Raw genomic sequence first — 20118 nt, 5'->3', positions numbered from 1 at the left:
ATGTCTGTGGACAAGAATCACTTTAAATTGCTATCAGTTATTTATAATGTACAGAATTGTAAAATGGCTTCCACAGAAGCAGAATTAGCTAATTTGAAATAGGATGCTATAGATACTGCCTAATTTTTCAATGAGGTAGGCATTTTTCTCTATATCATCACTATTACATAGTTAATACTATTAAAGTGGGAGTTGTATGAAATTATATGATAATGTTATATAAAGAGAAATGATTCTCATTTTTTTCTACTTTTGATAATGGACCTTTTACTATTTTTATTCCATTATTCTTTTTTTAAACATATGTCTAGAAGTTATTAAGGCATTTTATTTTCAAAACAGTAACGACTGCTTCTTTTGATTATAGAGATATTGCTTACTCAGTGCGAAAAAATCTGTCAATACAGGAAGGAATAAAGAAGGAAACAAAATCATCAGTAATTTATCATTTAAGAGTAACCATTGTTAATCCCCTCATATATATGTGTATATATCTACACAGTCTGCTTTGTAATCTGATTTTTTCACACTTTACAACTTACCATGATCTTTTCATGCTAATAAGTACGAACATCTTTTTTATTGAAGTATAGTTGATTTATAATATTATGTTAGTTTCAGGTGTACAGCAAAATGATTCAGTTATATACATATATATGTGTGTGTATATATATATATTCTTTTCAGATTATTTTCCATTAATTATAAGATATTGCATTTAATTTCTATGCTATATAGCAAATCCTTGTTGCTTATCTAATTTATGTGTAGTAGTTTGTTTCTGTTAATCCCATACTCCTAATTTGTCCCTCACCTCCTCCCTCTCCCCTTTGGTAACCATAAGTTTGTTTTATATGTCTGTGAGACTGTTTTTCTTTTGTATAAATATTCACTTGTATTATTTGTTAGATTCCAGATACAGGTGATATCATATAATATTTGTATTTCTCTGTCTGACTTACTTCACTAAGTATAATAATTGCTGCAAATGGCAATATTTCATTCTTCTTATGGCTGAATAATTTTTCATTGTGTATATATATATACCACATCTTCTTAAGCCAGTCGTCTGTTGATGGGCACTTGGGTTGTTTCCATGTCTTTACTATCATAAGTAGTGCTACTATTAACATTGGGATGCATGTACCTTTTGAATTAGAGTTTTCAGTTTTTCCAGATATATACTCAGGAATGGTATATATACATTCATATTGTAGCTCTATTTTTAGTTTTGTAAGGAACCTCCATACTATTTTCTATAGTGGCTGCACCAATTTACATTCTAAATAAATGTAAATGTAGGAGTGTTCCCTTTTCTCCACACCCTCTCCAGCATTTGTTATTTGTAGACTTTTTTTTTTTTTTGCGGTACACGGGCCTCTCACTGTTGTGGCCTCTCCCGTTGCGGAGCACAGGCTCCGGACGCGCAGGCTCAGCGGCCATGGCTCAAGGGCCCAGCCGCTCCGCGGCACGTGGGATCTTCCCCGACCGGGGCACGAACCCATGTCCCCTGCATCGGCAGGTGGACTCTCAACCACTGCGCCACCAGGGAAGCACCTATTTGTAGACTTTTTGATGATGGCCATTCTGACTGCAGTTTGGGTTTATATTTCTCTAATAATTAGTGATGTCGAGCATCTTTTCATATGCCTGTTGACCATCTGTATGTCTTCTTCGGAGGAATGTCTATTTAGGTCTTCTGCCCATTTTTTTCATTGGATTGTTTGTTTGTTTGCTTGATATTGAGCTGTATAAGCTATTTGTATATTTTAGAAATTAATCTCTTGTCAGTCACATCATTTACAAATATTTTCTCCTATTCAGAAGGTTGTCTTTTTGTTTTGTTGATGGTCCCTTTGCTATGCAAAATCTTTTAAGTCTGATTAGGTCCCGTTTGTTTATTTTTGCTTTTATTTCTTTTGCCTTGGAAGACTGATCTAAGAAAATATTGCTATGATTTATGAATGAATAATATTCTAAAGTGCTTAGAATATTTTACTAAAGTTCTCTCTAAGATTTGTAAACCAGAAGAAGCCTGGGCTGATTTTGTGGTCCTATGCTGGATCTTTCCATTTGTTCGCTTATAAATAAATTCCAAGCACGTATGAGAGTTTGCCATTTTGCCCAAGATTTAATCTATGAGCTTGAGCAAGTTCCGGTCCTCTTTTCTACCATTTCACATCCTTAAGGGGTGAAGAAGAACTTATTATGGTGAAAGTACAAAGCAAACTTATGATATGTGGACTCATGCAAATCTCACTTATGTAAGATGTCACTGTTGGCCTTACGAAAGCTGAGAGTTCTCTGAGTGTCTGATGCCCACTCATCTAACTCCCAGTAGGCATGGTCTCTCTTCTAAGAACCTGAGAGGAGATGTTAACTTAGAGGAGGGGCTGGGTAAACAGCAAGGGGCAAGAATGGGAGCATAATCACACAGTCCAAATGGGAGTTGTCCCAAAGTGGATTGGTCCCCTCTGTACTATGTATCTGTTTCTCTCTCATATATGTCTTTTGAGGTTGCTCAAAAGCTCCTTGAGGAGAGGGACATCTGATTCAACTCTCTATCTCTGTGACCATCAAAGCGCCTGACACATGATGGATAATTAATGCTGCCTGTATGAATGAGTGAATGAATGAATGAGTATAGTGAAGTAGATTTCTATTCATGGTACATCTCCTCGTGAGCCTGATGAAAAGCTGCATAATTGCCTAAGTGAAGGAGCTTCCCTTCCTCCACCTGCAGCTCCCGAAAGGGTGCCACCACCTACTGAATCCTTCAGACTAGGGGAAAGAATTCAACTTGAACTCTTCCATCTTCTGTAGCACCTCAGTTTTCCACTCCCATTTAATGATGTAGTTTGATAGATTTGAATACTACACACCATCAATCCTTTCTTTCCCTCCTATCCCCCTCCTCCACTCTATTGTTTCTCCCTTTTACTACAGCAAAAGCCCCTTAAGGCAGTGGTCCCCATCCTTTTTGGCACCAGGGACCGGTTTCGTGGAAGACAATTTTTCCACGGAGGGTGTGGGGGTGGTGGTGGTTCAGGCGGTAATGCGAGCAGTGGGGAGCGGTGGCGAGCGGTGGGGAGCGGCAGATGAAGCTTCGCTCACTTTCCCGCATCTCACCTCCTGCTGTGCGGCCCCGCTCCTAGCAGAACACGGACCAGTGTCGGTCCGCGGCCTGGGGTTTGGGGATCGCCGCCTTAAGGGATCTCCAGAGTTGCTTTTTTCAATTCATTCTTTACCAGGAGAAAGGGCGATCATTTGAAAATGCAAATCTGATCCTGCTGTTTCCTTATTTAATATTTTATAAATAATCCTTTTGCTATACCTGTAGTTCTCAAATTTGCATCAGAATCACCCGGATAACACTTTAAAACATGGATTGCTGGAACTCACGCTCATAATTTTTGATTCAGTAGGTTTGGCATAGGGTCTAGTAACTGGCATTTATAAGTTCCCAAGTGCTGATGATCCTGCTTGTTTAGAGACACATTTTGAGAACCACTAGCTTGTGGTAATAAACCAAATTCTTCAGTGAGAAATTTACTGAGCCATTTAGGGTAACCTATATTTATACTATACTAAATTTTATACTATACATTTTTAGATCCATCTTCTACCCTCTGTCCTCTCAGTACAGGCACACACAGCTTTCTTCTCAGTTACATCAAACCAACAACCATTCTTCTTGTATTCCCTATTCTTTCCCAGATCTGTTTGATACGTAATGTTCTTCCTCATTGACTTTAATCTGTCAAAATTCTACTTACACTTAAAGGCCCAGTACAAACAACCAAAATCTCTTCTTGAAAGGATCTTGGCCCATCTCCGAACTACCCTTCTTCCCAAACTTCTAGACAGGATCAGAATCGTGGGCAACTTTCTCGGTTGACACTTCATACTGCCTCTTCCATAAAACCCTAAATTAGAGATGTTCATTTCTATGCTGGTGTACTTAGCTCAATTATAAGCTCCTGAAGGATAGGAATTTTCTTTGCTTTCCCTTTCTTTTCCTTTCCTTTTCCCTATCTCCCTTCCTTCCTTCCTTCCTTCCTTCCTTTCTTCCTTTCTTCCTTTCCTCCCACTTCCTTTTTGAATTGTGAGAGCCTAGCAAATAACTGAATGAATGAGTGCCATCAAATATTTATGGAATTTAGTTGGATATATGGGGCAGCTTAGCTTAAGTGATGGGCCATCAGGTCAACTCTTAATATTGTTCATTGCTGGACACATGAGCACTTGGGGAAAGATTAGGTAAGCAGTTGGATGATCATTCACCTGAAAAAATAGATTTATAAGGGAACATTTTTATTCTGGGCAGTCAGTAATAACCAGTGGTTGTTTTATAGGAGCAATGCATGTAAAGAAAGAAGTTACAATGGTAAACTGGCTCCTTAATAACTACATTTAGGTAGAGGGCAAAGGTAAATGCAACAAGTACTACTCCTAATAGTAATACGTTCATATATAAATACATATTACTGTTAAGGGCTTAATATACACCAAGCACTGAGCTAAAACTAAAGTAGAAGCCATTTTATCTGAAAAAAATCAGAACTTTTCCAGAATAATCAAATGAGATTCATTTTTGCAGAAACATTCCTGGGGTCATGAATTTTCCAAAGGGTTTCTCTGAATTCCTGGAGATTAAATCAACCACTTTTAAATCTTCTGTGATATCATGACCTTGGTTAATTGTTTCTTTTTCAGTCATTAACATATCTAAGCCAGATTTTTGTAAAGTCTTTGAATATGATTCAAGCATGTCACTTCCCTGGAACTACGATATTTATAATTTCACTTTACAATTGATTTGCATCACTTAGTGAAAGCCTTCTTAAATGATTCATAAAAATACAAATAGATCTTAATAATTAACTTCAAACATATAAGTCAACATATCTTTCACCAGTCTTTCAATGAAGGGCTAAGGCCTTGCCTTCAGGTATGAGTCCATAAAATAAGACTTCTCTGTCATCTTTCTTTCATGAGCTACATCCATAATCTGTTAATACATTTATGAGATTTCTATTTGTGCTGCAGTTGAATGGAGAGAAAAACGTAAGGAACATGGACAGCAATCTGAAGGCAAACTCCTCTAGATTTTTAAGTTTTCCCTAATCGTTTTTAAAAAAAAAATTAATTATTTTGGCTGTGTTGGATCTTCGTTGCTGCACACAGGTTTTCTCTAGTTGCGGTGAGAGGGGGCTACTCTTCGTTGCGGTGTGCGGGCTTCTCATTGCGGTGGCTTCTCTTGTTGCAGAGCATGGGTCAGGCGCGTGAGCTTCAGTAGTTGTGGCTCGCGGGCTCTAGAGTGCAGGTTCAGTAGTTGTAGTGCACGGGCTTAGTTGCTCCATGGCATGTGGGATCTTCCCGGACCAGGGATCGAACCTGTGTCCCCTGCATTGGCAGGCAGATTCTTAACCACTGCGCCACTGGGGAAGTCCTTCCCTAATCTTTTACAATAATGTTGCCCACACACCACTTTGGGGAAGTTGGCTTTAATCACCTCTTCCAAAATATTCACTTATTTTTGTTGAAGAAAACCCTCTTCCTTTACAAAATCACATCTGATGTGTTTACGTAGCTCTTTATTGATCAGTCTATTCCATTAGAACGTTTATTCTGAAAGTCAATACAACTGATTCTGGGCACATATAAAATTTAACTGCTAAAAAGAGGAGTATAAGGGATTACCTGAAACTGGCTTACCAGAAACCAGCATCAGATTATTACAGATTAATCAGAGTAGCTTAGAGAGTAAGGAGTGAGACTGGAGGTCAGTTAAGAAGTCAGTTGAAAGAACTTCCCCTGTACTTCACATACAAATGTCAGGACACATCTGGTGAGGTAAGTACTATTGTTTGTGAAGGATTCCATTCACTCCTTTACAGTGTTTCTGAGTAGATCCATAAAATAAGGACTTCTGTTTTCTTGGAACAGAAGGAATAAGGAACATTTGAAAATCCTTGTTTCTGTTTTTTCTCTTCCCCGCCTACTCACTGTTCTCCAAGGAATGCAGAACGTGTAATCAGATTGGCATTGAAGAGATTGTCAGAGGAGCCGTGAACACGGAGAGCACCTCTATTCTCCGATCTTTTTTATATCCAGCCAACTCTTGTCATGAACAAGACATGTTGTTCATGTCTCAGTTGTATGTTGTGAGCTTCTTCCTGTGGTAAGACAGGCCAGATGATGATTAGTGGCTTTGCCCGTCTTGATTCATTTGAATCTGGGAGAAGTGGATGGGGACCTGTTTTGGCTTGGGGCTTAATCAGTTTTCATTCCAGATTCACTAGCAATGACCCACTGTCTCTTTCACACAGCTGGTTCAGAGCACGTGGAGGGAAGAGGGTATGACTGATTTCACAGACATATTATTCTTATTTTACCTATCATGTTATCATAGCTTAGGTGTATTATCTTATTCTGAAAAAAATCCCAAAGAAGTGGGCACTACTATTATCTTAGATTTACAGATGAATTTGAAAATAATAGAGGTTAGATAACTATGTACTAGAATTCACATTATTCTTTTATAGTTTACTCTTTGATTGAATCTTTCTGTCATTCCTATTTGATTGCTGTATTATGATCTACTGATACATAAGCAGGCATGAAAACCATGACTTTGTAAGATTGTGAGGGTGTTTGGGAATCTCTTTGCTACCACCAGCCCCATCCTACTACCAATATTGTCCTTTAACAGGGACAGAATAGTTCCTAACATCTGGATCAAGAAGACAAACCTGCCAACAGATGATGTTAATTGTAGGGGAAAAAGCTTATAGACCATCTAGCTGAGCCCTCTCATGTTACAGAAGAGGAAACCCCAAGGCTCGGGAAGATTAAGTGAACCATTCAAGCTCACATAGTCTGTAGATGAGGGTTGCCAAGTTTGGGTCTATGAACTCCTACTCCAGTGAACTGCTACTGTATCTTTTAAAATACTAATTTAAATTATCTATACATTGAAATTAGCCAAAATCAGACCTAATCTTAAGAAGAGGTTGTGGTAAAGGAAACTTCTCAGTGGTTTTTAACTGACAGAAGAAGATGAGGAGATTCGGGGAGGGGGAGGGGATGGACACTGAGCCTTGGAATAATTGTTCTGTATGGGATTCCCAAATGAAAAATGTGATTATTTTTTCCCCCAATTTTTAAAGTATACAGAGTGATGCCATATAACTGGGATAGTTAGTTAGTTACACACACTTCCTCATTTGCTCAGCTTTTTTCATTTGTGAAAGGGGAATGATGATAGTGCACAGCGCATGAGGCTGTGACGAGAATTAAGTGATGCAAAGTACATCAATGTGCTAGGTACAGTGCCAGGGGTACACTCGATAAATAGTTTGTGGCTGCATTGTTGTTGTTGCTATTGTTGTTTTCTGGTTACACTGGCATATAATGTTTCAGATAATTATAATTAATGCCAGGGTAAAGGGGCAGTGAAGGAGGCATATGTTTTAGTAAAAATATTCTGATGTAAACTCAATTGTGTTCTACTTCTATCCTGGTTGAAAACCACTGCTTTAAAAGTTAGTTGCATTTTCATATCTATTTTAGTGCCTCAACTGAGCTTTATATAGAATTTTTTTGAGTCTGTATACACAACAGTATTATAATTTGACAGTAAATGGTAAACTGAGTCAAGATTGGTTAGTGGAAGAATCTTGTCTAGACTTCAAGTCTCTTGAACCCTAATCTGCTTCTCCTTCCTAGACTGTGGAACTAACCAAAACAGTATCTTCCTTTAAGCCCCCAACTGAAGGTTTTCAGTTTGTAGCAAACTTTTCGTCCAGCCCCATTCAGATGACCTGCCTGCTCACCCCAGCCCGTTTCCATTTTTCTGACTTTGAGCCCTGCCACTTGACGAAGGCAAAATGTTTACCCTACCAATTAGTTTAGCGGAAACCTCTCATGTTTGATATTTTAACAGACAGTGTTTCATTATGCTCTCTGGATTTGAACAGAGACATTGCTGTTCCTGAAGGCAGCCAAAGCACAGTCTGAAGTGTAGAGTTACTGAGTTACAGCCCAGAAATTGAGACCACAAGGAAGGCTAGACTCCATTGAGAAAATGCATCAGCAAGTGTGGGTACAGAGGAATGCTTAAGAAAAGATTATAATGATCAGCATCAATAGATGTGTGTGTGTTTTATGAATAAGAATACGTGTATTCATGCTCTGAAAGTGCTTCGAAACTTCTGGCTGAAAGGTGCTTTTAAGATTTTCTCCTGGGGCTCTCCCTGAAATAATATGCCATTTTACATGCAGGAAATGGTCAGTTTCCCCAGGCTCCCACACACCAGTGAGAAGTTGTATCTTCATTGTTTAAGACCCTGAAACTCTGTTTTATAGTATTTCTGCAGCAAAGCCAATGGTCAAAAATTAGTTCAGATCCTCTATGTCTAAAATACATAGACAGTGGGATTTCCCTAGTGGTCCAGTGGTTAAGACTCAGTGCTTCCACTGCAGGGCGCACGGGTTTGATCCCTGGTCGGGGAACTAAGATCCCATATGCCTCGCAGTGCAGCGAAAAAGAAAAAAAAAAAAAATCCCCCCCAAAATAAAATAAAATATATAAACAATTGTCAACTGCAAAATACATACATACAGTTTCTCTTTGGGGGTAAGAGATAAAGGAAAAGGGAAGGAGAAGAACATTCCAGGTCGGAGGGGTCTGGTGATAGAAAGGCCCAAAGACTAAAGGCATCATGGGGCTTCCCTGGTGGTGCAGTGGTTGAGAGTCCGCCTGCCGATGCAGGGGACATGGGTTCGTGCCCCGGTCCGGGAAGATCCCACATGCTGTGGAGAGGCTGGGCCCGTGAGCCATGGCCACTGAGCCTGCGCGTCCGGAGCCTGTGCTCCGCAATAGGAGAGGCCACAACAGTGAGAGGCCCGCGTACCGCAAAAAAAAAAAAAAAAAAAGGCATCATGGCTGTTGGAACATCAGCTGTAGGCAGCAAACACATGAGAACAAAATCGGTGAGAAAGAGATCCATCTGAAGTGTCCAGGGAAAATCCCATCCAATCAAAAAGTCTAGTTTGACTTGGGGGAAGCATTTCCTAGAAGGAATTACAAAACAACTCCTACCATAGGAGAATGTAAACATATTCTTTCTGCCTCCTTGATTTTATGAGAGGCTATTAGGTACTTAATTATTATACTGTTGAGGTAAGTATATGATTTTATTAATGCAACTTAGAGTGTTTTGATATAGCCCAATCTGATGGTTTTCTTTATCCTGTTATAGTATTTCAGAGAGGTATATGTTTTATTGCAAAACACAACACAGAAAAATTAAATTTAATGACCAAATATGTATGAATTTCTGTTGCCAACCATAACTTTAATATTGAAATTTTCTGATGGAATTATTATTAAAGAATGAGATCCCTGGTTCAAAAAAGAAAGTCTAGCTTGATGTACATTTTTAACTTGTGTTATGTACATTTGTATTTATAATTTACATATTCTACCAAGTTCTTCTATGAAACTGAAACTTTTGTATCCATCTTCATTCTTTCAGTACTCTTCAAAATGTCCCAGTATTCTTCAGACTTTGAGTTTATTATTGTTACAGTTAAAAAATGACACTAATGATCAGAACAACTTGTAATTGCATTATGTCATTAAATCCTCATTATAACACTGGGAGTAAGGCACTGTTGGTTTTCTTATTTCTATTATATAGATGGAAACCCTGAGGCTTAGAGATATTAAATGACACAGGAAGTGGCATAGCAGACTTGCTTGTGATGTTCCTGTGATGTGATGTGATGTTATGACCATTCAATTTCTTGAATGTCCCCGAGTATTTCTTTCTAGAGCCACCCACCTCCCCACCCCCACCTGTGTCTACTAAGTTACATTACACTCTTGGCCCAGCGTCAACTTGCAGTACAATACTCACCTTACCTCTCCTCCTTCTAGATTTTTTTAACATAATCTGCAAACCACCCTGGTCTTCTACATTGACATCAAATCATGAAATTTTTAAGTCAAAATGTGGGGCATCATCCATGTCATGTACTATATTTCAGCCTGATTTTTCTACCTAATTTTGTCACCCTGACACTGTTGCCTATCATGTGGGCTATCTCCTCCAGCTCTGTGTCACTCTTGAACTTGAAACCATGAGTCAGCAAGGCTCTAAAGGAATGAGAAGCAGGATTTTTCCAGGAAACAGTGAGGTAATGCATTTCCCAGTCCTTGAGCTGTAGAAGGATATCATACCAAAGTTAGGTACTTGGGGACACAAGGCCTCCTAAAAAATGTAGCCAAAATGAATACCTCACAATTTTGCCAAGGTTCAGCTTTGCCAAACTCTGAGAAACTTGCCTGCTTTCATTCTGGGGAGATCTGAACTTCATTTCTGAAGAAATAAAGAACGCTTGATTTCATCCTCAGGGCTACATATTTACCCTGTGAATGTGAACATCTCAGTCACACCAGCAATTTTGCTACTTTCAGAAATAGGAACTACCTGTTCATGGGCTCCAGCAGGTATGATTTGAGAGTCCCTTTATTCATGTGCAGGACACAGCACTGTCCTGGGAGCTGGTAATACAGCAAGGAAGAGGACAGGCCTTTTACTACCTGACAGAAAACAGGAAAAGTAGAAGTTCTAAGAGGCATTGTCTGGTCTGTGTTGTTTGATGACACTGAGTTTCCTCTGACCATTCCTATTTACCTCTTTCTAAGTTGTCTTGGCAAATAGATTTTCCAAGTTTTCTTTTCATGGAAAAGTCTGCTGTGAGCCAAAGATGTAATTTCATTATCTTGGTTTAAATTCAATTTATACTAAAGTAAATGATGAACTTGCCATATTTGAAGTTTGGAAAGTTTGGAGGTGAGAGGAAATTAACGAATTCCTGCAATTCTTGTCTCCCCTGAAATAGGGCAGATCTACCCATCTTGAAAGCAATTTCAGTTGTCAAAACATCGGCCTTGTTCATGGTTTTTGGATCTTGACACCGTCACAGTTTGGTGAGTAGCTCCTACCTGCCTGGCAGGAAGTTATATTTAGTATTGTGTGAAACCTTATTTTCCAGTTCCAGACATACCCAACCCTTGCTGTTGAGTTCCAGTACTCACACTTCCAAATAAAGAGAGTTTCTGGAATTCTCCTATGTCTGATAGATGCTTTGACAAAGGTTTTCACTGAATCCAGAATAACCCGACACCAGCTAGGCTTCCACTGCTCAGAGACAGTCTGTTGTTGTTTGGCCAAATTAAACAATTTTATTCTTTGTCATTCGTTGGCTTGTCTGCCAGTCTAACCAAGTGTCCAAAATGAGACTTGAATGAACAAAGAAGGGAGTCCCTTGAGTACAAATAGCCAGCGAGGATGGTGGGCTAGAGCTAGAAGGCCACAGCATCAAAGGCAACAAGGTATATAGCCAGTGGGGGACCTGAGAGACTTAAGAGATGAACTAGTATGTCTTACCTTAGGCAACTGTGGAAGACCTGACAGGCCTAAAGAAGAGATCACATAGGCTCTGCCGAACATTTGGATTCTGCTTAGCACAGGCCAGGAAGAACAGTAGACGTTCCCAAAGAGGGAGAGACACCGACAGCTAAGAAACATTTATGTTCTTCTTCTCACATACCTCCAAGTCCCAGTGCAGGCCCTGTGGGTGGAGCTACAGGGAGGAGGAGGTAATGCTTAAATGGCCTTTGATCATTACAAGTGAGAACATAAATCTATTGCAACTTCCCAATATCGTGCCTAGGGTTAAGGGGTGCAAAAATGTAAGGTAAGCTCTTTTGATATTTATATATAAAGGGCAGCTGTAGAATGGGCTGCCTGAAAAAGAAGTGAGCTTCCTTTCTATGGTATATGTAAACAAAAGGTACAGAATCAGATTGTGGATATGTTGCCAAAGTTGAATGACTTGGGTATCCCAAATGGTCAGTGATGGATCCTGCTCTTGACTCCCATCTCTCCCCAGATCCCATATTTTTAATCACTCTGCTTGGATAGCAAGGTCGAAAGAGTGCAGTACTTACTCAGCCTCACTGCCTATTTCTCTGAAACATATCCTCTAAGTGTTTGTCCTGTCTCAAATGTAATCCCATCCCAGGGGGCGCTAGGATGCCCGAGCAAGAGTCACATATCTGGATAATTCAAGCATTAGAAAGCATCTTTATCCTTTAGTGAAAGCTGTCCTCCTTGGAATTCTCATTTTGCACGCTTCTTTTGAACTCTATATACTACAGGCTAAACTGACTAATAGCAAATACTGTCAATGGCCTGTCTTAAATGGAGAAACCTAAACACGTCTGTGTAGCAGTTGTAAAATCGGAAAGGAAAATCAGCCACCTGAGAATCATCGCCATTTTATCCTTGGACAAGCACTTTCTACTGGAATGTTAAAACATCAACTTTCAAGCTGTTAGGCTATGTCAGACCTTCGGGGTGCAGTGTTTTAAATCAGAGGTTGGCAAATTTTCCCTGTCAAGAGTCAGATAGTAAGTATTTGGGGTTTTGTGGGCTGTACAGTCCCTATTGCACCTACTCAAAAGCCATATTAGTGCAAAAGCAGCTGTAAGCAATACATAAATTAAATAGTGGAGCTGTGCTCTAATAAAACTTTTATTTACAAAAGCAGGTGGCATATTGGATTTGACCCATGGGCTATAGTTCTCTGACCCCTGCACTAGAGAATCTTGCTGCTGGAATGTTTAAAGGAAATGTCATTGGACTTTTATCACTGTTATAAAAAAATTTATGTTTGTTATGGAAAAACGTTGCAATATAGAAAAACAGAAAAATTGCTAGCATACTCAGATAATCACTATCAAGGCAGTATATTTTCTTTCAGTTATTAGTAAGTTGTTTTATATTCTGCGAACCTGCTATTTAAACAGTTTTATATTCTGCTTTTATCCTTAACGTGACAGTGTAAGCTTTTAATATGTTATTTTAAACTTTTTATTGGCATTATTTTCAATAGCTGATTCAATGAAATCATTGAATAAATATGCCAAAGTAGAAACTACATAAGCAACTATTTCTCTTTTGTTAACTATATAGGTTGTTTCCCATTGTTGACTTTTGGAAGAAATACTACAGAGACACATTTATATATATTTCCCCTGTATTTTAAGTATTTCCATAGGTTGACCTTAGGAAATGGAATTACTGGGTAGAGATTTTGAACACTTTAAGGCTCTTATTACATATTGCTAAATGACTTTCTAAGAGGTCTTTTTTTTTTTTTTTTTTTTTTTTGCGGTACGCGGGCCTCTCACTGCTGTGGCCTCTCCTGTAGCGGAGCACAGGCTCCGAACGCGCAGGCCCAGCGGCCATGGCTCACGGACCCAGCCGCTCCGCGGCACGTGGGATCCTCCCGTACCGGGGCACGAACCCGCGTGCCCTGCATCGGCAGGTGGACTCTCAACCGCTGCGCCACCAGGGAAGCCCTAAGAGGTCATTTTTATCTGCTTTCCCAACAGTAACATATAACCAAGCTTATTTTAATGAATACTTAGCATCACTAGGGCTTATCATTGAGTTAAAAAAAAAATTGTGTTGCATCATGTAGAAAAAAAACGTATCTTTGCTTTAATTTATATTTTTGTTAGGCATTTTCCCATGTTTATTGTTCATTTTTTACTTTCCTTCTTGTGACTTGTATATTCACAATAGCATTGTCCTTCTAGCATGGTGATTAATGTCAGGTACACACATAAGGTAAGAGATAGTTTCATAGTAAAAATAAGGCCTAAGAATTGTTGCATGCTTACCATGTGCCAGTTTTACATAATCGTGTTTGTGTGATTTTATTTCAACTTCACAGTAACACTATACGCCTGCTATCTGAGCCTCTTTTTTTTACATCTTTATTGGAGTATAATTGCTTTACAATGGTATGTTAGTTTCTGCTTTACAACAAAGTGAATCAGTTATACATATACATATGTTCCCATATCTCCTCCCTCTTGCATCTCCCTTTTAACATAGGAATATCAGCCTACATTATCCCATACGCACTGAGTGGCGCATTAAACAAAGTTCAGAGAATGGATTTCGTTTGCATTTGCCCTGCACGCATTTCTGTTTACCCTCCAATAACACTAGCCTGCATTTATTAAGCACTTACATCAGGGAGTTGTGCCAGATATTTTACCTGTATTAATATCTCAGTTAAATGTCGCAATAACTCCATAACGTGGTTATTGTTCTTCCTGTTTTACCAATAAAGGAGCCAAGGCTCTGGGAAATGAAATAGTTTTTCTTAGTCAATATGACCTGTAAGTTGTATAGGTGGGAATCCAGGTGTGCCAGCTGGCAAAGCCCGTCATTAAACACTGCTGCTGGGAGCCCTCTGTCTTCTCCCCCAGCTCCCCAAGTTTTGGTTTTTCGGCACCGTGTTCTTCTTAATCTGTTTCTTATACTTTTGTTTGGGGATCCTAGTGAATGCCTCTTGGGGCTTGTTGGGCTCCAGCTTCTAAAATGACTCCTTTTTGCTCTGCCATCTAGTTTTGCCACAAATATGCATATCACACACAGACACACACGTTCACAGACTGCTTTCCAGGATAGGAGAGCCTGGGCTTCAAGCAGCAAGGCCGTTTTATGTGGAACTCAGTTTTTAATGTCTGAGTTCTTTCACTGAAGGAGTTCTAGATTTTTTTTAACTTCTTCATTAAATACCACCTTCCTGTTGGTGTGCAGTATTCTTTCTTCTTATTTACATAAATAAGGTGGACCCGGATTTTAAGTTTACCATCACTAGAGCTTATTGTTAAAAGAAAAAAAATCTGTGTTGAATTACGTAAAAAAATGGTATCGTTGTTTTAATTTACAGATCATATTACACAATTTTAATAAGGTTGGCATTCTATTTTACATGTTTCAGGGACTTCATAGTCAAATCTGTTTTTTCTCTATGCAAATAAGCTTCAAACAAATGGTATTGCAAATCCCTACCTTTCGTATCTCCTTTCATGTTCTTCTTAATTTCCTTTTGGACCAGGTAAGGAACCGCATATTTGAATATCATTTATGACTTAGGTTTTAAATGTGGTTGTGGTTTGTACTTAGAAAAACTGCCTGATACTGGAAAGGTACACTTTTGCAGTTTGTGTTTACCTACAAGTTCAAAGAGGCTGTTTCTTGTTTCAGTCTAGTCTCTTTTCAGAGTCTGGGTCATATTGAACTGGTGCCTGTTCTACATCTGAAATGGGGGGTAGCTGAAGGTAAATGACTTGGGTATCCCCAAAGGTCAGTGATGGATCCCTCATCTGACTCTCCTCTCCTCCTTGGATCCCGTGTTTTCAGCCACTCAGCCTAGACTACAAGATGCAAAGAGCTCTACACTTACCCAGCTCCTCTGGCTATTTCTCCACAATATGCCCTTTAAACATTTGTTCAGTCTCTGATTTAATACCATCCAAGGGGGATCAAGGTCCCTAAGCGACACCATCCCGTGTCTGTATAAGTCAAGGGCTAGGAATCATCCCTATCTTTCAGTGAAAGCTGTCCCCTCTATAGTTCTCTTGTGTGTTTCTTTTGAACTCTACATACTGCCAAAATAAGTTGACTATTATAAAATATTGTCAATGGCCTGTCTTAAACAGAGAAATCTAGAGGTGTTTGTGTAGAAGTTGTAAAATTGGAACAGAAAAATAACCACCTTAAAATCACCATTTCATCATTTGACAGGCACTTTCTAATGGAATGGTGAAGTGTTTCTCTAGGTTGAGTGCCATAAATGGTCAAGCTGTTGGTTTACATCGTGGCCCAATCCAGACTAGAGTGAGGTCTCCCTAGGCTTCAGCACTGGTTAGGTCTGTGTCCCCGAGTCCATCTTCCTGGACCAATGCTGGGCATTCTGAGAAGCCCTGCACTGAGGGATCTCTTCCTTGATCAGGAGTACTATTCCCAGTGTATCTGCAACATAATAACATCTACCTAGAATGGAGAGAGCCTCAGGCAGTGAGATTATCATATACAAAGGCAGTGAGATTACACAGTGTTACCTCATTTTTGTAACAACACTGTACAAGATACCCTGCATTTATCTCAAGTTCCGGGAGCCAGGAACAAGGGCCGTAGATCACACTATGATTTTAAATACAAGAATCGGTGGAACATTTGAGGCAATCACCGCTTCACCCATGTGACTTTGCTTTGCAATTCCAAATCATTTGTGATCCTTCCACATACAATTTTTCTGATGGTGGAGAACAGCAGAAATTTCGCTAGACTTGGAACTGAATGCCTCTAGGTTTGAGTCTTGCTTGTGCCTCTTATAAGTCTTATCTACTTGGGAAAATCCTGTAATCTGTTTAAACCTTGGTTTCCTCTTGGAGATAATAATACATGACCGGCGGAATATTTGTGAGGCTTCAACGTTCTAAAGTATGTGAATATTCAAAGCATAGGACTTAGAACATAAAGTATATTCATAATATGGCCTGCCTGCCTGTCTTTTCTTTATCCCCTCCCCTCGCTTCTTCTTTCTCTCTTTTCTTCATTTTCAACCCTTGCATATTTCTTCCATGCAAAGTCTAGTTATTAGTGAAATCCACCATTTTCTACCAAGCACAGCCTTGCTTTGGAAAGCTAATATGAATCCTGTGATGTGGTAAAGTTGTTGTTATGGGTTAGGGATAGGCAAAATGCAGAATGGAAAGTAAATAGAAATGTCCTTTGAGATTATGAACATGCAGTGACATTTTTGAGGACCAAGCAGTTGTGAGTTTGGGATGCAGATTTATAATCCAGTTCTCACCAGAGTACTCAGTGACCCTGCCTTCCTCCACTCGTTCATGTGACTCTCGCTTCTTCTAAAGCATTAGTTCTCAAAATGTGATCCCTGGAAGAGCAGTATCAACATCACCTGGGAACTTATTAGAGGTGCTGATTTGGGGGCCCCACTCCAGACCTACTAGGTCAGAAATTCTGGGAGTGGGACGCAGCTATCTATGTTGTAAAGTGCCCTCCAAGCGATTCTGGTGAGCACTCAAATTTGAGAACTACTGCCCTTCACCAACACAGCTCAGGTTGTCCCTCCTGCACCAGGGTGGGAAAGGCAGCATAGGAACTTGACACTGGATTGTCAAAGCTTTTCAAATAGGTCTCATACCATGTAAGCTACAGGGTAGCTAACTAAATTCACTCCCCCAGGCTATCACTCTGATATGGGTGAAGGATGTTGATTCATCTGATGTGAATCTGCAAATGTTTCTCCAATAAATGCTTTTGAAGTATCTGAGTTAAATAAACATTTGCAATGAACCCAGACTTTTTCACTTGGCCTCTGTCATCAAGTCCCTATCAAAATCTTCTCTTGGACAGCGCTCACAGGAGATTATGAAGACAAGACAGGCTTATAACTCCTGTTTCCCAGGTCACAGGATTCATGTGCTGTGAGAACCACACAGCTGCATATTTTCATAGCTATCACCCTTTTCCCAAAGCATTTACAGCAAACATTTCTTCTTCAAAACAAATGGATATAGGCCATTTTAATGCCCACAACTGTCCTGTAATGTATCAGAAATATTTATTTATAAATCAGAAAATCAAAATTGACATTGATTACTATAAAAGATGCTGTTGATTTCCTATTCCACATCCCCAAACTCACCACTGAGTTCACCTGAAGCTGACAACTTCTCACTCCAGGTACTTTTCCATTCACAGACAAGGCAGCCTTAAAGTGCCAGGGGCAATTCTCAAACAATGAGAGAAAAGAATTAGTGGATAAATATCCCAGCTGCCCTGTCTCTTGGCAGGACAATTGTGAGCTGCATTTTACAGGATTACTGAGATGGTCTCCAGAAGAACTGAGGGCCAGAGGCACACAGTGGTAATGGCTCATTTTGACACTCCTTATTGCTTTGTCTTCCTTCTCCTATCTCACTTTCCGAATTCCCACTGTTAGTTGGGATCAAGTTCCAAACAAACTCATTGCTCCAAGTTTTTGTTATAAGATCTGTTTCAGGAACTCATAAGAAGACAGTTGGGTGATTTGATCAAGGTTGTACATATAGTTAAGGCAGACTAGGATCCATTCTTTTTCTACTATATTTCCAAGAAAGAGCATGATCTTAATGTTGAGTTTAGTACTTAACTCTGTTTTTGCCAGCATCCCCCTAGAGCCTAGCATTGTGTAAATATTCAATACATAAGAGATGATTGAAACTTATTTGGTAAATCAGTAGTTATTGGATTCTTACACTCCCCCAACCTACAAGTTTTTGTATAGTAAGTTACTTTCACAGTACACTTTTCATAAATCCTATTAGTATAGATTTTCCCAACACCTAAATAGCAAAGACAAGAACACAATGCCTGATATGGCATAAGTTCTTAATTTGTTGAATAATGAGTAAATCATGTAGTACATTTTAGAATAGGATATAAGGGCCTAAAATTTTGAATCCCATCAAAGGTGACATCACTGGTTATTAATAACGCAGGCAGGACTAATGGCCCAGCCCCTTCAGGCTTTATCTAGTACTTTGCCTCTTCTATCTCATAATGCCCATTAAGGCCGAGTGTTTTTCTAATATTTTTTAATCACTGGAAGAAAAATTATATCATTTAGAGCAATCTGTTATCATGGGTACTATTCAAAGAATGTAATTATCCAGAACAAATTTAGAAAAAGCTAGTTTGAGTTTTTGGACAAATGAGGGTTTTTGGCAGCTGGATGTGAAAGGTGTAGTGACTGATACAATGAGCACTTTGGCTGGATTGTGACCAGAGCACAGCGCCAAACAAGGATCTTCTGGAAACTATAGTAATCTCCAAGCTACACCATTCTGAAATGATGGCAGTGTCTTACGACACTCTTTTATCTATCAGTCAATAAGCATGTTTAGGACATCTGTTATGTGCAGAGCTGCAGGCGAGGTGCTACTCAAAAAATATGTATGATGAGTCTTTTCCAACAGGGAGATGATAAATTACCTTATATCCATTTCTTGCCATCTTCTACCACCACCCCAAATACAAGCCATCACCCTAATGTAAGACACTAACTATGTTATGTATGTAATTGAAACAGCTCCTGACCTGATGTTTGTCTTACATTTTTGGTAAATACCCTTTACCAAGATACGGATCTTCCCTTTTGTGTTTTTTAACTTTGTCATGAATGGATATTGAAACATCAAATAATTATTCTCCATCTATTAAGATAATCATAGGATTTTTTCCTTTAATCATTAATATGATAAACTATTTTAATTATTTTTCTAATGTTAAACCAACCTTGATTTCCCTGAGGGAAAAAAAAAAACCAAGTTCATCATGATATATTCCTATTTTTATATATTACTGGATTAGGTTGGCTGATAATTTGTTTAGGTTTTGCGCTATGTTCATGAGAGACACAGCTTGTAAATTTCCTTTATTCTTTTAGTTTTCTCAGATGTCGTTATCAAGATTATTCTGGCCTCATAAAATGATTTTAGAAGTATTCTTTCTTTTTATGTTCTGAAGAATTTATTTAAGATTAGAAGTATTTGTCCCTTGAATATTTGGTAAAACTTATCCAGATAACCATTGGACCTGATGTTTTCTTTGCAATGAGATTTTAAACTACTGGTTTGATTTCTTTAATGTTTATAGAAATAATTAAGTTTTCTACTTATTGGGTAAGGTTTTATAAGTTTTGTAGGAATCTGTCTTTTTATCTATGCATTTATAGGGATGTATTATAGGGTTTTTATCTATGCATGTTTTAAAGATGTGTCTATTTTATCTAGACTGCAATGTTCATTAATATACAGTTGTTATTAATATTCCCATTATCTTTTAAATCTCTTCAATAACTGCATTTGTATCCCCTTGTCATAGTCCATTAGGGTTCCTATGACAAAATACCACAGGCTGAGTAGCTTTTAAAAAAGTGACATTTATGTCTCACAGTTTTTGAGGCTGGAAGTTTGAGATCAGGGTGCCACCAAGGTCAGGTGAGGGCCCTCTTCTGGATCATAGATTTCTCATTGTATCTTCATGTGGTGGAAGGGACAAGGGAGCTCTCTGTGGCCTCTTTTATAAGGGCACTAATCTCAATTCTAAGCATTCTGCCCTCATGACCTGATCACTTCGGAGGCCCCACTTTTTAATGCCATCAGCT

The sequence above is a fragment of the Pseudorca crassidens genome, chromosome 17 (genome assembly GCF_039906515.1).
Source record: "Pseudorca crassidens isolate mPseCra1 chromosome 17, mPseCra1.hap1, whole genome shotgun sequence".
Classification (NCBI taxonomy): Eukaryota; Metazoa; Chordata; class Mammalia; order Artiodactyla; family Delphinidae; genus Pseudorca; species Pseudorca crassidens.
The sequence above is the reverse complement of the archived record's forward strand: the minus strand, read 5'-3'. Positions refer to the sequence as shown.